This window comes from Amphiprion ocellaris, chromosome 20 (assembly GCF_022539595.1).
Source record: "Amphiprion ocellaris isolate individual 3 ecotype Okinawa chromosome 20, ASM2253959v1, whole genome shotgun sequence".
NCBI lineage: Eukaryota > Metazoa > Chordata > Actinopteri > Pomacentridae > Amphiprion > Amphiprion ocellaris.
In genome coordinates this window covers 22,071,865-22,091,355 of record NC_072785.1, presented here as the reverse complement: position 1 = coordinate 22,091,355, position 19,491 = coordinate 22,071,865, and the positions used below count along the sequence as shown (strand labels likewise).

The 19,491-nt window shown below is 39.2% G+C and overlaps 1 protein-coding gene across 2 annotated transcripts in view; it reads left to right on the top strand.

The window, feature by feature from the left end:
• Positions 1-2,402: 2,402 nt before the first annotated feature.
• Positions 2,403-19,491, top strand: part of LOC111564080 (leucine-rich repeat and fibronectin type-III domain-containing protein 5-like) — a 137,484-nt gene continuing 120,395 nt past the window's right edge. For both annotated transcript variants that reach the window (XM_023263429.3, XM_035945045.2), the window contains exon 1: positions 2,403-3,384. The gene's annotated coding sequence lies outside the window, so the exon portion shown is untranslated. The remainder of the gene's footprint in view (positions 3,385-19,491) is intronic.

Below are 19,491 nucleotides of genomic sequence, written 5' to 3'. Positions count from 1 at the left end.
GATCTAGGAAGACTCCAACAGTCCACCATACAGGGAATGAAAGCGGTTCTCAAAGAGCAACTTCATGCAGCAGGTTTTAAGCTCTGTCAAGTGAGACTGACTTACCAAAGAGCAGCCTGGAAATCAGGTGATTCTTACTTCAAAATAAAAAACTTGATTGAGCTTCCACGTCACATAAATGTTAGGATAATGAACATAAACAAATAGAAAACAAGCAAAAGTGAAAAAAATACTATACAATGGAAATTAAAGTAAACCTTTTACAATTCATGACAAAGACAAAGCAGAAAGTATAAAACAATACAAACATCTGAGCACAATTCTGAAGAAGTACTTTTTCTTATCACACATTTTAATCCGTAGTCAATTATATTGTAAAATAACAAAAGAATAACTTAAATTAAGCATTGGAGGCAACCTTAGAACAGTGTATGTGTATGTAGTACAAATTAGCCTGACCAACAAATGCAATAGTACATATTTTACCAAATTATCTCACTACATTAAAAAATACATTTTAAAAAAATGCACATCTTATAAAGGATTAGCATGTTGGGTACAGAATTAGAGATCCAACCTAACTAGAATGAGCCTTAAAATTTTTCTTTAACATTTTAAATTCTTTAATGTATAATTTGAGGAAGCTAAAATTGACTTTTATTTGGGTTATTTTATTAGATTTAGTGGGTAACTCGCTGGCAGCATTCTGGACCTAACCGTGGTGTGATGAAAGTATTGATTACAGTTTTAAGGGCTTTTTTAAAAGTCAGAATGGTTCTAATTTCAAAATATTGTGAAAGTGCGACAAGTCAGGCTGGAAACAGTGTTTCTGCGATTATATTCATGTATAGCTGGAAAATTTAGAGATCGTTACAAAAGCCACCCTATTTAGATAGACTAACAATCACCATATAGTTGAATCAGTCACGTTTCAGCATAGACCTACCATATTCACAGCTTCAGAATGCTAAAAGACCTACGGCCACTAGGGCATTTGAGTCAATTCAAAAGGACATAATTCAGCCCAAAAGTGGAGGCAGAGCCAAACGGGGACAACTACCATCATAGTATAAAGTCTGATCCTTCACAGCCAATTGTAAAACCCATTAGTGGGCCATGTAAACACCCATAACCATAGGGTACACATCCAGTAACTACTATTTTTCTACCTGAGACTTTTTGTGAAACCATTTTTGGCTGTTCATCCGTGCTACATAGATGCATTTTAACAGCATAACCACACCTAATTTAACCACATTCAGACTTGTAGTTCTGACCGATCAATGTTTACACCGATACTGAGATTATTTAGAGATTTTGTATTATTGCCACAGTGTGACAATGCATATGTTCTCTTATATGTAAAATAGGAATCTGTTCGTACTTTTTTTTTAAATTAAATTGTGTGCATAATTTAGGTTTAGCATTGAATGTAATTGGAGCTTTATCAATAATATATATAAAAAATACACACCGCAACAAAACAAAACCTAACTTTAGCAACAGTTCCAGTATTTTAATCAGTTAATATTAATAATAAACAAGCTTATTATCCTGTGTATCAGTTCTCATGTTTACTACATGACAGTCTTGCCTACATAAACAAATTATAAGAATAAGCAACCAAAAAAAATTATTTGGCCTACAGTGACTTGCTTTAAAAAAGCAAAATGAATAAATAATGAGGCACTGAGTCACTTCACTGTGAACTAATAATAATAATAGTAATGACTTTATTTATATAGCACCCTTAAGAGCTGCTGTTTTGACAAAGCATGCAACCACGGAGACAATCAACCAAGACATAGGCAGAGCAGTCAAATAAAAATAAATAGTAAAAATGATAATTAGTTAAATGAATAATTAGCTAGATTAGGATGCATAACAAACAGAGGAAATAGGCAGTTTAAAGAGTGAAAGAGAAGATTGAAGATTTAAAGTTAGAAATTTTTAAAAAAATTAAAGAAGTAAAGATGAAACCAGGCAGCTAAAATTACAAGAAAGCAAGAGAGAACATATAAAATTAACAGATAAATAGTACATAAGTACTGAATAGAATACTGAAACTAATTATAGCTAAAAGTAAACTTCACATAAAAGCAAGTCTGTAAAAGTGGGCTTCAAGAAGTGATTTTAGAGAAGTTACTGACTCCTTATCTACTCAGGCAGGCCGTTCCAAAGTCGAGGTGCCCTGATGGAGAAAGCTCGGTCACTTCTAGAGTTAAGCCATGTTGGTCTGACCTGATAATTGTCTGCCTATACTACTGCAAAAGAGGTCAGTCTTCCCAATTTCAGATTATGGACGAATGAGGCAGTCCAGAATGTACGCTTTTATTTTGAAATCCACACCAGGTAGTGGTGCTCTTGTATTTCATCTGACTTGCCGCCTGTCATGCCGCTTCGCTGTGTGGATTAACAGTGCGGGAGAGGCGACCTGCGAGGAGGACCGAGGATCAGCGGGACTGGACCGTTAAGCTTCGGTGTGAGAGTCACGGGGCGGCAGCTTTACCGGGACGTTCCCTGCTCTCCGGTTCCGCTCTGTTCTGTTTCTGTTCTGCTCTGCTTTTTTTTTCTGTTTTCCCCCTCTTCTCCTTTACTCTCGACTGCAGAGGAGACGCACAGAGTTAACAGAGGCTGAGAGACGAGAACAGAGAGGGAGAGAGAGAGAGAATCCAAACATTAATTATTGAAGGTCCAGCGGAAGTAACCAACCAGGAAAGGTACTGATGTGGATTGTTTAATAACCAAGAAACTCTGCTTCACCCTCTGGATTTAAATGAGAATTATGGAATAACTGCACTTTCCCACCCTTTCACCCGGGATATTTTCAATCTTGCGGTGGAATTCTTCTTGTTTCACCTGCCGGAGGTGAAAGGAGGAGGAGAAGGAAGGAGGAAGAGGTGAGGCGAAAGAACAAGAAAAAAGAAGGGGAGAGAGAGAGAGAGAGTGGAGGAAGGAGAAAGAAACGGCTTGGTGAGCTAGGAGAATCGTTCCAGCGTTTTTTCCTCCCTCTCGGATGGGATTGTTCTCCCAGCAGGCGGATGGAGGGATGAAACCGGGAGCGAAGAAGACGGGGGAGAGTGAGAAAGAGAGAGGAGGGGAAAAAAGAGGAGGATGTAGTCGTCGGGCGCTGTGAGAATGCAAAGCGGACGCACCCCTCTGGAAGACAGGATTGAACTATAAACCCAAACGGAATTTACAGCTACCCAAAAGGATATTACACACATTTACCTCGACACGCACATACATGGGGCATATTGTCTTGTGTGGAATCTACCTGTGTGGAGTTACAACTATCACCACCACCGTCTTTGAAATAATGGGATTTGGAGAGATAATTGCGCCCTGACACTCGGTGAACCAAGGAAACATATACGGAAAGAGGTAAAGTTAAACTCATATGTCCTCTTTTACGCAACATCTATCTATCTATCTATCTATCTATCTATCTATCTATCTATCTATCTATCTATCTATCTATCTATCTATCTATCTTTTGACACTTCATTCTTTGTGCCAGCGTCTGTTGGAGCAGGAGAATGATGGTTGTTGGAGGGTAAAAGAGTTATTTCTAGATTTCCTGGCTTTGACATTTAGTCTGGATGCTGAAACGGGTCGGGAGGGAGGCAGCGCGGGTGTATTTTGCTATCAAGCAGGATGGTGGTGGGTGATTGTAGAGAGAAGGTGCTACTGCATACAGGACCAGCGGCATAGGGAACATTGCAAGGTCAGAAAAATAGCGCCTGGTATAAGTTGGAGAGGCTCCGTATGTGTGTGTGTGTGTGTGTGTGCGCGCGCGTCTGTGGACTCAGCTGTGAGCTCCATGTCAGCAGCAGCTCTGCACCCACTTGGCTTGCCTGTGTGCGTGTGCGCGTGGCAGAGCTGCCAGAAAGATTTAAAAAATAAATAAATAAATAAACTTGAGCGAGTGCGCGCTGTGCGTCTCCAGCAGCCGCACCTCAGTGTTCTAAATGTCCATGTGGCGGCATGTGCGCAAAAAGACGGTTCTCCTTCTTTGTTCTGTGCGCCACACACCGCACCTGTACCTCAAAAGACGACTAGGAGTCGGGGGCGGGGGTGGTGGGGTGCAAGAAACAGAAATTAGATTCATGTGTTTGTACGCGTGCGCAATGCAACTCCGGCTGTACACCTTTTTTTGGCACAAAATGAAACTATGGAGCGAAGGAGCCTTTCGATTGTGCGTCGTCTGTGTCTCTGTGTGTGTGTTGCGTGCGTGTGTGAGTCACACGTCACTTGTCAGTTTCAAATGATGATAGGGAGGTGCGTTTGCGCGTGCGTAAGCGTGCCCGCCCTGACATACAACACTGGATACTTGACACCAGTGACTGGAGTAGGAGATAATCGTATCCTGCGTGGTGCATTTTGAATTGACTTTGGACGCCATGGTTAAAAAAAAAAAAGAAAAAAAAGTGTTTTCTGGTGGATTTCGTCATCTGCACTTTGCATTCACCCATGCAGTAGTGCAACTTATCATGCATATATATGTATTTATTCAAAATGCAGCCAAAATACAAAGTAGAAGATTCAGAATTTGATTGAAATTTCCCTCCCAAAAACTCCTTTATATCCAACACACTGTAGTTGAAAAATCCAGTGTTTGTGCTGCTCCATTATTTTTGTGTAAATGGCAACATGTTCTGAGCTGTCTTCATGTCAAGAGGACCTCGGTTGCTGTGGGCCTCTTGAAGCAGGAAATGTGATGGATTTGAGATCTCTACAGCAGAAGAGGGAATCTGTTTAAACTGTAAAACTGTAAAAACCAAAAGCTTTACACATATTGTATCTTGGGTAGACTCCACTTACATTGAATGTACACATGATGGTCTGTGCCTGCTACAGTTTATATGACTTTTCAGTAGAGACAATTCCAGTTTCATCCAGTTTATATTTGACAGTATTCAGTAGCTGGTAGGTTTAATTTTGCTTTCAGCTGATAGAGAGAAATTGTATTTCAAAAAAGAAACAGTTTGAGTTTTGCTTGACTCATTCTTTCTTTACGAGCAACATAATGCACAGAATGTACACATACCTTAGCAGAAATGGTAGCAGTTATGCTTGTCCTAAAATTTAAACATAGATTACTATGGGATATGCTATAGTGAAGTTTGTTGCCGACAGTATGAACTGAGTTCATGGAGCTTGCTAAATTGTGGCCCTTGACATTGAGTTTCTTGCAACAGCTTCAATGGGGTTCCTAAGCAATTTGATCATGATGTGGAGAAAATCAATAGAACTCATCTCATTTTAACCAAACCTTTTGCCAGTGAAGGTCTGCAGAGCTTAATGCGTCTCCAATTTAGAACTGTGATATGTCAACATTTGAAAATTGCCCTCTTTCAGTTTTTTTTTCTTCTCCTCCCATGGCTCTACCTTTTGCTGCCTTGGAGTTTCATCGGTTTGTACCGGTACAGTAGCTCGCATTGATTGATCAAGGCAATAAATTTATGCACACGAGCCACTCATGCTGGTGCTAATGGCCCGTGGATATGGAGGCATTATGCAAATGCTTCCCTGGCTCTAGAAAAAGAGTGTGGGTGAATGAGCGAGGCAGAGAAACTGGTGATTTTCAGTCCATTTTAGTTGTGTTTAGCCTCCTATTTACGCCTAAAAGGAGTGGTTTGCCGTGCCATTAGGTTTGGGATGAATGGCAACGCATTTGCGCTCCAGATTGTGTCTTGAGTTTTTTTTTTTACCAAGAAATGTAAGACTGGGAAGAAAGAGGTTGTATTTGAAAGCTCCTCCTGACTAGTTTTTGACATCTGATTTTCTTTACTGGCATCTGTGTTGAATGGGTAGCAGGGATTGTACAGCTTGTAAGCCTCGGTGTGGGTTCATGTGTGTGTTTCTCTCTTGATGAAGACAGTTCACTGGATGCTGAGGCAAAAACATCTCTCCTGTCCTCTATTTTCCTCTTCTCTCTCATTATTGTTTGTCTCTCTTTCACCCGTATAGCCCGCCTCCTCAAACAAAACACGGTGAGCCTTATCGTGCAGGGTAAAGAGGCTGTAAGGACGGTTCTTTATATTTTATAGGGGCAGGGAATTTTTATTATGCCCGTCTTTCTTCTTGCCCTCTATTTATCTCTGCAACTTTCCCCCTCTCTCTTCTTCTCTCTGTTTAGCTGTCTGACAGAGGGCTGCAGGATCCTGCAGAGTGGGTGGTGGAGCTCTAATTCAATTTATTCTACTGCTCAGAAACAGACAGGGAGAGCAGTGGAGATAGTGAGAGAGAAGGAGGGAGAGGATGGAGACCACAGATGTTAGGGAACATTTCCTATTAGCAGTGGAGAGGCAGGCCTTATATAGGAAGCTGTCCTAATGCTGTGACATCTGGAAAGCTCCTGTGACTGACCGAAATTCTGTGCGTGCGAATGAAAATGAGGTCATTACCAAGGGAAACAACGTGGCCTTAAATGCAATCAGATAGTATGAAGTGAGAAAACAAGCAAACAGAAAAAAACCCCAACAAATCCTTTTCTGTGCTATGTTACTCACAAAAACATCTGCTCACACACAAATGATTGACAGCTCAGAGTGAAGCTGTCAGACGAATACAACTGGTGAAAGTCCAAGTTAAATCTTTACAGCGAAAACAAATAGCTGAGAACATGCACTGAGAGGAATCTGGCATGAAATGCTGCATGGAAAGTGATTAATTAAATGACTTCCAGCGTGGTCACACAGGGTTTTTCATAAACCACAGGTGCAGCCAGAACCTCAGTGCAGGTTATTGGATTTTAATATGGCTATTGATACCATTAACTGTGGTTGAAGGCATGCTGATGTACCATTTTGTCGCGAGTTATAAGTGATTTTTACAAGAATGTGACTTTGCACGAGGAAACACTGGCTGCTGCTAAATATCAGGAAGACATAGGCAGACTGGTATAGTGTAGGTTGTTAAGCTTCACAAAACATTGTTATACCCTTCGATTTGGAATTAGTTGATTACTGCACATATCCATAATCAAATATCTTTTTTTTTTTGTTTGTTTTTTTTCCGCAGTGTTTCACCTCGCACATCTTAATGGTGTTTGTTACTCTGAAACCAACCACCTAATTTGCCTGTTTATGACTTCCTCAAAAGACACCAGCCAAGCAAACTTAAATTATTTTAATTTTAACCTCTATAAAGTGTCTTCCATTTGAATAGATATCAAAATCCGTTATACAAGTCAGTTTACAAAATAAAACTGTAAATGACAGTGAGATTTTGTCAGTTATATGCTTTTGACAGCATCCACATCCCATGCAACTTCTGAAATGCAATCGTGTTCTTTAGCATTACAATTTACACTGTAGTATTTTGAAAGAATGGGGAACTATCACTGTGCTGGCACACGGAAACTAGTGCCGCAATAGTGTCAGATTTCTCCAAATAGATACCGTGTTTCTGCCAAGTCAGGATTAGTCCTTGGCTGGCCGGTTGCTTTAGTTAAGTTCCTGCTTAAAATCCACTATCAAGCTTTTAATTATAGTAGAATAGATCTGTGTGTTGTTGTTGTTGTTAATGTTTGAGTGGCATTTTCTTGGAAATTCAGCTCATCGACTGCAGCTGCAACAAAACATCTTTGTAAGTGGTAAATAAATGGAATTTTGTTTAGTCATAGATAGTCACTCTAAATATCTCTGCTGCTTCCTTTCTTACTTTTTCTTTTTTTTTTTAAATTATTCTCGCACCCAGTCGATCCTTCCACACACCTACTGCTTCACAATCAGCCGTGACGTGTCTGACACTGCATCCTGCTTTAGGAAGTCGGTGGGGAGGATGTTTGAGTGTGTCTGTGTGTATCTGCATGATGGGGTGAGCAGGAGGAGTGGGTGACATGACAGATGTGAGACATGTTGGGCGATAATGAGCTGTGTGCGGTGCAGATAAGTGTGTATGAACGTTACACAATACAGACTGACTTGTGGCTCCGTGCCTGCAACCCCACCACCCAGTCTGTCTGCCTGCATATCTCTCAATCTATACATTATGGCAATTGACACATGCAGAAGAAAAAAAAAATTCCAAGCTAATGAAGCAGAATCTTCATGTCAACCTCAGTCTCATACAAAGGTAAAGGAAATAAGAAATAAAAGATGAATGTCTCAATTTGATTTCAGAATTTTTGGTTTGTGCTTCTATGAACAAAGCTTAGTTGTCTCTCTTCACATAATTTTACAAGTGAAATTTATGACAAGTCACCAAAGGGTAATTATTCCTTCTTTGACTTATATTTTAACACTTTTTGAAAACCAAAGCGGTACTATGGTCATTAATCAAACCCATTAGTTTACACGTGAAACAAGTCAGTCAATGACCAAAACTAAGGTATTTATCATACAAATGCAGCTGTCAAAATAATCAGTGACTCATAAGCTACAAATACATGAAATTAGACATTTTTAAGTATTAATGTTGTTTTATCTGCACCGTTTATTTTCTTTAGTACATCAAAACCTTTGTGTTATGACAGATCAACCTGTAATTTCTTGCTAGGAACTACAACATCTTTAGACGTTCAAATGAAGTAATTTAATGTATATACATTTAATGATAAGATGGACAATTTAAGCCATTAGCAATGTTTTTTGTGGTGTTTACATGGGAAGATGTTAAGCATTAAATAGATAAATGTAAAGTCAGACAGAAATAGCCCTGAGCAGCAGCTTCCTAAAGGGGTTGAAAGGGTTGAAGTCTGAATTTTCTTCTCCAAACACACAACCTTTTAGCTTTTTCATGTGACTCCTTTGTAGGAACTCTCACTGTGACTTTTGCACACTAAAATTTCACTGTGACTTTTGCATGTGTTGAAATTGAAATTGAGTGTGGCATTTGAGCTGGGGAAATGCAGAAAAAGGGGAATTGCACAGATGTTAATCTCTATGTTTTGTATTTTTGAAAACCCAGAGGGGTTGATAGGTATTCTAACACTGTACTATTCTATGCTTTCTCTGGAGAGAAAGGCGTACTTGGCTTTGAGGTCTCACTCAGCAGGCTGCTTCATTTCAAAGGAGTCAGCTGCAGGTTACAGAGCAGCTTTCAAGGCCACTTGATGTTTATCTTGCTAACCCAAACCTTGAACCTGTGTTTCATCCTCACTGTAACTTCACTGACTGGATTCTGGTGGCTCTCTGTCTCTAAACTGCTTTTCTAACCAGAATGCCTGCAACATATTTCCTTTAAAAACCTGTTGTGTTTGACAGTTTTAGACGCCCATTAGTCAGTGTAAATACATGACTAATCAGTTGCACATTGACTCCATAAATAAACTTATTTATTTGCATGTGTTATTTCAATTTCAAAGAAACGTTTGACTAAATGGAATTCTTGAATTTTTTAGTTCCTGCACAAGCTTCTCAGCCTGTACAGAACCCATTTTTACTGTCAACACAGGACTAATTATAAATAGTGCAACACAGTTGTCACCGGGAAGTTCTACTAGACATAGCACTCCCATCTATGAAACTCACCCACACTCCATAAAACGCAGCTCTAGATTAACACAATCCAACAATACAGTAGCTCTTGTGAACAAATCCCAAGAGTGAAATATGTGAGGCTTTTTTATAAATCAGGAGAGATGCTTTGTAGTATTTGAAAATATTGTGAAATTCCCTTTGTAGACAGCTGTTGCAGGATCAGACCAGGGTGCAATCATTTTAACACTTACATTACACGGGTGTGATAACATTATCTGAACTGTAACACACTGAATGTGATGTTTAGTCTAAGTTCAGTCAGATGTTACCAGCACTTTGTGACTTCCCATGTAGCATTTATAGTCTCCTTCCTTACTGTCCGCCACCTACAGAACAGCTGACAGACTTGCTGAGGTTGCACAACTCTAGATGCCTGCGAGTCGTCAGCCTCTGGTAGCAAAACACTCTGACAATGTGTGTGGTCTGTGTTTTCTACAGGGCTGCATTTGTATGTTGTGCCTGAAATGACATGTCATGTCCACTATCCATGATGACGTTGCCAGTCCAGTGTCTTCAACAAAAGACCCTTTCAAAGTCTTGAAATTTTCTGCAATTTTCTTTTTACCTCTAGGATTTCAGTCAGTATTGTATGAATTATCATATCATATCAGTGGTTTGAGTACAGTCTTCTACAGCAGACCAGCAAATTGTGTAGGAGACTTTTTTTTAAACTAATTCAGCTGAGTTTACTGTCACATGCAAAATAAATAAATCATTGCTTGATATAAAATCATGAGAATAATTAGGCAGCAGGAGAACAAACAAAAACAAATACCAAAAATCTTTTGACAAGACAACAGTGGAGAGCACACACTTACACTGTGAAGACAGAATAGAAGGTAAAGCAGTGTAAAAGGGTTAATTAACCTGCAGCTCTGTCTCCTCTTTTGTGCAACTGCTTAAGGCTGACCGTAAAGCCAACTCTTATAGTATACAGCACTGTACTGGTGGACCATTTCTAGGTGCAATTTTTGCACATTTTAGATATACAGCTCCACTCAGATTATGGACAGTAAATGAGGAAACTTGGAGAAAATGGGTCACTGCTGCTGCAGAGACATTCTATAGAAGAGAATAGCACAAATACAGTGAACAATAGAGAGAAAACAGCATCAAAAGAACATGATGATAATGGCTTTTGTTCTCTTCACACTAGAAATTTAATGAAAAAAATATAGTGGGAAAGTGCAGACTTCCACTTTCATGTGTTGGTGTTCACATGTATATTGTATGAACAATGCAAGTGTGACAAATTAGACAGTAGAAAGGGCCACAGTTTCTACACTGTTCGCTGGAGGGTGACAAAATACACTCACATCAAAGATAGGAGTCAGCACTGTCAAACAGACATTGTTCCATATTAATATGATGTGCTAAAGTACAGACGATACGATGTATGTGCTGCATCTTTTTTTTTGTAGCAATTCTGTCCATATACCATATGTTTGTTTACCTGTATCTTGTGATATCAGTGGTATTCTTCTTTTCCTTTCAACTTTTCCCTTCAGAGGTTGCCACATCATATCATCTGCTACCTTCTAACCCTACCCTCTGCACCCACCTCTTTCAGCTAACTTCATGTCCTCTTTCACTACATCCATAAACCTCCTCTTTGGTCTTCCTCTTGGCCTCCTACGTCACAGTTCAAAACATCTCCACTGATGTTCCAGCGATGGTCACTTCCAAGAGAAGATCAACATTTTAAACTGTGCTACGTCCAGCACTGCCTTCTGTCTATTTCTCAGTGTCACTGTCTCAAAACCATACAACATTGCTGGTCTCACCACGGTTTTGAATGCCTTTCCTTTCATTCTTGCTAATACTCTTTTATTACACATCACACCTGACACTTTAATATTTTAGCAAATATGCTTCAGCATGGTTACCTGATGCAGCTACAGCGTACAGGACAATGGACAACATACAACTACACTGTGTAGACATTTCAGGACCGCGGACAGCTAAGTATACCCCCCATGCACTGAAGTAGATGTTTCAGGACCATGGACAGCTGCATAGGTTCTTTGAGCAATACATTCCACCTCCATATACACTCACAAGTTGAGTTGGACACTTTAGAACCATGGACAGCTCCATGTATAGCAACCCATTGAAGGAGAGATTTCAGAACCAAGGACAGCTCAGAATAAAGCGTCTCACTGAAGGGCACATTTAACGCTCCTGTTAGGTTTGTTTCTCAGCAACAGCAATGATGGGGCATATTTAATTATCCAGAAGGCAGAAACCAAAAAAATCCTAATAAATATGGTTTATATCTCATTGTTAATTCCATTACCAACCATTTCAATCAATATTTAGTGTAATTGTGTTCTTTACCTCTCATAGATCATGGTTCAATGAGGATAATTCACTCGTTTTTCAAAAAGCAAAACAAAACAAAACAAAACAAAAACTTGCATGTTAAAACTTAAAAAAACTTAAATTAAAAAAAATAAATTACAGTTTGTCATTAATTTTACATGGCATTCATATTTTAAAAAATGTATTTTACATTTTCAATTTCATTTATTTTCATGGAGTTCATAAATTAACACAAGACACCTCTTCTATTCAGCGTGGGTTTGCAAATATGTGAAATGAATCCTTTTCATTTTGTATGTTGATTACATTTATTAAGCCAAGCAGAAGAAGCTTCATACCGAAGAAAAAATACTTATAATATTTTAATATAGTTGTATTTTGTTTTTGTTTTTTTTACTTTAAAATCGGTCAATTTGACCTGCAACATGACAGGAGGGTTAAGGACCATGAACAATTCAGTTTACATCTTTACCTTGAATTAGACCTTTCAGAACCACAGACATTAACTTTGGTTTTGCAATCAGTTGATGTGCACTTTCCTTATCCATTTCAGCTATATTGACGCTACATGAGCTCTGACATAATAACTGTATCATAGATCACTTTAAAAGTCATTGAGTTGTTTTTGTTGGAAAGTTGGAGTCTTCTGTTTCCAACTGCCAGCCGCCTCAGGCTGTAACATTTTGTACCACATTGATTATTTAATCTAAGGCAATTGATTTATCATACATGCTCCATCAAACAGTTCACTTTCTATTGTTGCACTGCTAAGTGAACTGTAGCATTCTTACTGATGTACTTCTTCAAAGGCCATTACTCTCTGTCTGTACAACATTAGTGAGCTGCTGTCTATAGCCTGACTGACAGCATGGAGCCTTTAGAACATGGGTGAGAAACTACTGCTCTATAGAAACATTATATGGCCTACCATGGATGTGTTGGTGCTACACTGATGCATATGTTAACAAGTGCTGTGCAGTGCGTCAAAAATACTGGAGGGGGCTTCATGGTTCATAAATCAAGCATTAATTCAGAGTGGATGCAATTGTTAAACTCCTCAAGGTATGTGCACTTCTGGCTCTCTTCACTTTAGCCACTTGAAATTCAGTGAAACATCAACATATCCTCAGTTACAGCCCCATCAATATTATAAAGGATAATCCAGTCTCATTCAGGATTCTGTAGAGGCACTTTTAACATTATGAAGTTGTTGCCATCCCCATTGTTTGGGTACTAACAGTATTGACAACTGAAGACATATGAGGAATATGAAAGAAATTATTACATTTTGCTGATAGTCATCATCAGCCACAACATAATCATTGGTCATTAGTAAAAATGCTGTTTGTAAATGGGAGGCTTGGTGTGATTGTAATTGCTTTAATAGCGATCCGATCACCAGGATGTGGAGGTCAACGGTGAAGAACGGTGTTTTTTTGGAACAACAGAGGGACTGAAAAACTGAGTAGATTAAATGGTGCATTTAATTAAGAGGCTTGGGATCAGGAAGTCAGAGATCAGTGTAGGTCCATGCCAGCAATAGCTACATTTAGCCTAGCTTGTTAGTGCATGCCATCTGTTCACACAAAGATTAACGCTACACAGCAGGTGCTAGCTATGGCTACATATGAGTATACACCATTTAGATGGCTGTTGAGTTGCTCTCATTCCCTCAGGAGCTCCAGTTGGGTACAGTGATCCTAAAGTTCACTTTCATGATGCATGAGGTTTAAAACAACAATGCAAGCTGCAACTCTTCTTGGCGTGAGTCAGCATCCTATTTCACCTCCACGTGTGTCACTTCCACCTTACAGACTGCGTCAATGGAATACGGTGTCTCATTAAACTCACCATATGCTAACACCAAATTATCTCAGTCTTAATAACAACTAGAGAACTGAGTGTTAAAAAGGGAATTTATCCTTCAACATGATTTTTGTTATTCACATGTCAAAAATTATCACATTTGTGCTGATGAAGAATTACAAGTTCTGAGGCTTCCAGACATAACAGGAGCTTTGATGTGTGTGTGTGTGTGTGTGTGTGTGTGTGTGTGTGTGTGTGTGTGTGTGTGTGTGTGTGTGTGTGTGTATCTGTGTGAGAGTGTTTGTGTGTGTTTTTCTTTCTTCTTTTAAAGAATGCACATAATGATCAACAGCCAGTTATTGTACTGGAAAGAGGAATAATGCTCTTAAAGATACATTCTCATCTACTGGGAACTATTGTGGATGTTGTGTGGTTTTGTTTTCACAGTTACGCATCATATCAATAACACTATGTTCGAGGGCGCCCTGCGTTTAGTAAAGGTTTACTCATTTGCTCTACAAGCAGTAATGACTTCCAAATCACTGCAACCCACTGAGCTAACTTTTGCACCGTACACTATAAATAGCAGGCAGCTAATCCTAGCTGTTGGCTGTGTTTGTATTTGTTTGTTTATTTATTTTTTTACTTCGTCTACTTGGCACTAACCTGAGCTCAGCAAGCTGCTACCCTAGAACAAGCACTCCAAAAACTGATGACTTGATATATTTGGCTGAGGGATATGGATGTAGTTAGAGGCAGTTGCCAGAAACTTAGGGGGCACTGAGCAACACAGATAATTATTTTGAAGAAAAACAGCCCAGTGCTGGGGTACAGTGCAGCAAGACTCCAGAAACAGGTCAATAAGAAGGATAGAGCTGCTTGTTTGAATTAAATCATAAATAATTGCTGTGACATACCCACAGGTAAGAGTAGAGACATCAAAGAAAAAGACTCTTTTTTGGAAAGACTTTGACTCTTGTCAAGAAATATTATTAGTCATACATCACAAGCACATTTCATGTGACTATTCTGGCCCGCTCAGAGATATATGCATGTTTAAGCTCATGGACTTTGATGACCAGAACAGATAGACTGTATTTATTCTCTTAATCCTTCTCGCCCTGGAGGTCCCTGTTACAGAACCAGGCCACGAGTTATTAAAACACAACCTGACACCATTTTTCAAAGGTTGCAGAGCTTGGCACATTCAATAAAAGGGGTGTAAAATGGTAAAACTGCAGTTTCATTGACATCAGTGTTTACTGACTCTCAGCAATACATAACTTTGATTAGGTGTTAATTAAAAAAATGAGAATTTTTCAGATCTCCTTGAGGCCTTACAGTTATGGAGCTGTTAGAAGAAGGTTTTTGGCCAAGTGGAACAGTAGCCCATGACTTAAAGGGTTAAGCTTCAAGCGGCATACTGAGGGGGAGTTACACTTTTGACCTGCTTCTGTATTAGTCTAAAAACAGTCTTTTAAATCCATGTAAGCTGACGATTATTGTTTGAAGTAGGCCACTGTACAGACAAAGCAATATGTTTCTAAAACTAGTTAGAAGGTTACCAAGATGTTCTGCTAAGTTCCGATGCGTTCTCTCTCTGTTCTCTCTAAGCTAAGCAAAGCAGTAGATATCCAAATTATAGGGAGAAATGGTATTTAATTCAAAGGATGCTTATTAAAATTGTTTTTAGTTGTGTACCACTGTAGACAAAAGCAGTGAACTAATTTGTATCAGTGCCAAGCCATTGATTCTTGATATGAACAAATATAACTATTAAAGTGACCAAATGCTAATGTGTTTTTAAATTTCCCCCCAAAAATAAACAAATGAAAAAAAAACAAAAACAATACTTACATGTTACGAGTTGCCACTGTGGCTCTTTTGGGTGGTGAGATCAAATTAATCTAAAACAGCAGATCCTCTCTGCTCAATCCTCTTCTGTAATTCAATGGGATATGCTAATGGACCGGTGTGTGTGTGTGTGTGTGTGTGTGTGTGTGTGTGTGTGTGCGTGCGTGCGTGCGTGTGTGTGTGCGTGTGTTTGTCCCATACCCTTAGGGGCTGTTTGTCTCTGATAATGAGCTGTCATTTTGTCAGTCAGGATGGCTTGATCTCTCCACCACCCTGCTGACTCACACACACACACACACACACACACACACACACACACTCACACACAAACACATCCTGAGTGCACACGCATTGCAGTGACAGACAAATACAGTCTGCTGCAAAACAGAAACAAACACACAAAAAAGGGAGATTGCTTTTAGCAGGCATCCACCCCTATAGCCTTATCTACACTTTATCTGCACTCATGAAGCACACAAACAGAGCCGTGCCTGATGTATCCAATTTTGGTTTTGCTCGTAATTATTTCTCCCCAGGCCTTACAGGGATTAACACATCAGTATTTGGGCGTTTCAAGGTTTCATAAGCTGTAAGCGGCAAAGAATATTCTCACCCACAGAGGAACTATTTAATTTTGAATCACTAAAACCACAGCTGTGAATCATGTCTAAATTTATTTCAGAACTTATAGTCTGTGAGCTTGTGTTAGAATATTGAAAAAAGCACAAGGATGTCCTTAATGATGCTTTGACCAGATACCAGAACACAACTTGCTGTCATTTTTCAAATATGGCATTCTTTTACTAATAAAAATAGGTGTAGCATTGTTGTGTCTCATTTCTGTTGTATCATATTTAGTAGAGTTGCAGTTGGATATTTTTAAAGCATCTTTAATAATGTGAGCCATTGACCCAGTGTTAGAAAGATGTTATTCAGTATCAGAATCCGAGGCCAAAACGGGTTGTCATGGTTAGTCACAGAACCCAAGCAAACACGAACCTCAGGCAGAACTAACAGTATCAAAGAAACATATTTCCAAAAGTGTTTTCATGAACAGAAAATGCATTTAACTAAGTACAAAAACAAACTACATCAACCTTCAATGAACTGAAATGACTTTGTTGTAGCTAAAAAACCGACACAGAGCAGGGAACTGAAGCTTCAAGGCCAAATGTTAAGATTTGTTCACATATATGCTCTGATATAAAAGTACTGAGCACTGTTTGTCAGAGCAAACAAATAGTGTCTTTTATCTGGAGATTGGGTTGTACTGGAGTTCCAAATATAAAAGGTGCAAATGTAGAGAAAAATGTTTCAGGTGAGTAAAGCAAGAAGGTTGTTTGGAAGCCAAGACACTGATCTTTTTTGTCCACATTGAAACAGTAGGGCTCTGGTTGAAAATTGGTGGAGTGGCCTTTTAGGCCTGGTATCATGACTTGCAATCTGCTTATCTAACAGTATGAGCAGACTCTGTTGTGCGGGACGGGATGAATACCCCATGATTAATGGGGATGATGCAGGGAGTGCAGAGTGTAGATTCGTAAAGCGCAGACTCCCAAAATCCCAGAAAGCACACACACACAAAACATGTACCTATGTAGTCAAGTATTTGCACACACACAAACACAGCGAGTGGGCCGATAAAAGGATGTACAACATTGCTGCAGCTGCCCTTTAGGAGCTGCAGCGAAGGCATGACTCAGACATTTACCAGAACCACACAATGAGTCAGCACATTTGAACGGTGTAGATGAGGCATGTAAAACGTCGTGTACATGGGTTTGGACATTTGTACATTAAAAATAAATCCTCAATAGATGTTTGACGAAGAGTAAAGAATTTTGAACAAATAACAACAACTTTAGTGAATGCTGGATGTGGTCGTGGTATAGCAGAGCTGTTTAATGTAGTACAGTAACACATAGGGAGGGGTTCATGATAGCTGGTAGTACAAATAGATTATATGCCTGGAAACAGTGACTCTGCAACTAAACTGACCACTGATGGTTCATCGTTTTTAAATCAGTGATGCAGTGTGGTCAAAGGTGCCAGGTGACTATTTCAACTAGAGGAAAACACAGTTGTAGTTGTTGTTGTTTTATTGGTGTTTAGTAACTCTTTAATCCTCTCCACCCGGAAGGTCCTTGCATCAGGACTAGACTCTATCTGTGAAAAACTCAACACCCTTCTTAGAGGCAGCACATCGACTAATATGAGTGTAACATTGTTCTACTTAAGTTCTGTTGCATCAAATATGGGAAAATTACAGTTGAGAATTTTTAGAACAGATTCAATACCATTGTTGTCACTGACTCATTGTTAACAGGCTGTTATTCACTCTTCAGGCGGAATTAAAAATACCATTCTTACTGTTGTTTTTCAAAGCTGGCTGGGTGATGGCAACAATTAGACTGTGTATTTCATATGCTCAAATCACTGGAGAATTGTCCTTTAAATGATCTGTGTTTTATCCACTTTCTGCAGCATCCTCTGGTGTGTGGACGTTTACCAAATGCAAATGCAGCTCCCAGAATGCCAAAATAATTCCCAAATAAAATGCTTCCAAACGCATTTGAAACCTCTTGAAACATGTTTTCATAGCTAAGAAATGAGTAAAAATAGGCATCCTGAATAGCTTGATTTATCAGACTAATCAAGTGTTCAGTGTTCTATATTTTCAGTTGATAAACTGATTAAGAAACTTAGAGTGTATATATTCCTTGCCCGACTCAGGATCACAAGGAGTCCCCCACTTTTAACTGTTACAATAAACACACTGCATCCACTCTGGGAAATTGGAAAATCATATTATTCCTAGAAAGAAACTAAGCTCACAAGAGGCTAAACCACCACAAATGTACTGTGTAGAAAACACAGAGATTAAGTTAAAGACTAACTGTGGATTTTTTTAAAATTATTTATTTATTTGCTGTGTATATTGAGTAAGCACACCAGCAGTTGCAATTTTAAAGAAACTGTCTGATGGTAATAAATGCACAGCGGTGCAGCTCATAGAACTTTGCTAGGTGGGGGTTTTACTGAGTCCAGGTATATTGCAACACACAGTGAGTCACAGCCTGTGACCCAGTTGAGCTTTGTCGCTCAGCATGACCTCATTCTGACTGCACAGTAAAACAAATCTGATGCTGCTGCAGCTGTTTGCATCTGCTGCAACATGGTACGGCAAAACTATAAACAACTTAGTTGATTGGGGCATGATTTCACTGATTGAAAGTCAATCTGTTCAAATAGCAGTACAGCACAGTGACTTTCCTCAGCAAAGATACAACAGTAGATTTAAACTAAAGCATGGAGTTGCACTAATAGTTCCAAAGAACCAAGAGTGACACAGCAAAAAAAAATGTGTGTGTCTATGTGTGTGTTAGTGTGATCTCATTTGATGTCCAGCTTATAGACAACAAGCTAGTTGGCCTTAATCCTGGCCTACGTGTGTGTGGTTGCATTAGATGTGTCATATGTAGCACGTTAACCAGTGCTCACAAGACCATACACACACACACACACACACACACACACACACACACACACACACACACACACACACACACACACACACACACAAGAATACATAGCGAGATAAGCTTGTTAGCAAAGCTTTGGCTCAAGGGAAGCATCTGATTGAGCTAACAGTATCGAGGCAGGGTTTCTTCTGTGTGTGACAGTAGGAAGGAGTGTGTATAAGCAGAAAGATCAGATTGAAAGGAGAGAAAAATCCTCAATTATCTTGTGGAAAAAGTTTAGTTTAAAGATGTGATTAAATGTGAGATTTAGCAAATGTTAACATGCTGACATGTTAATTAAGCTAATGAATTTGTTATAGGTTTGATAGCATTGCCTTTGTTATCGTGTTTGCATGCTGTTAGCCATTAGCACACAACACTGGTAGGCCAAAGCAGTTTTAAGCCTTTAATACACTCCCTCATGGAGTATGATAGTCCCATTCAGATGTGGAAACAGACACCACGGATGCGTAGTTGTTATTACTTCACTACCTTCTAGT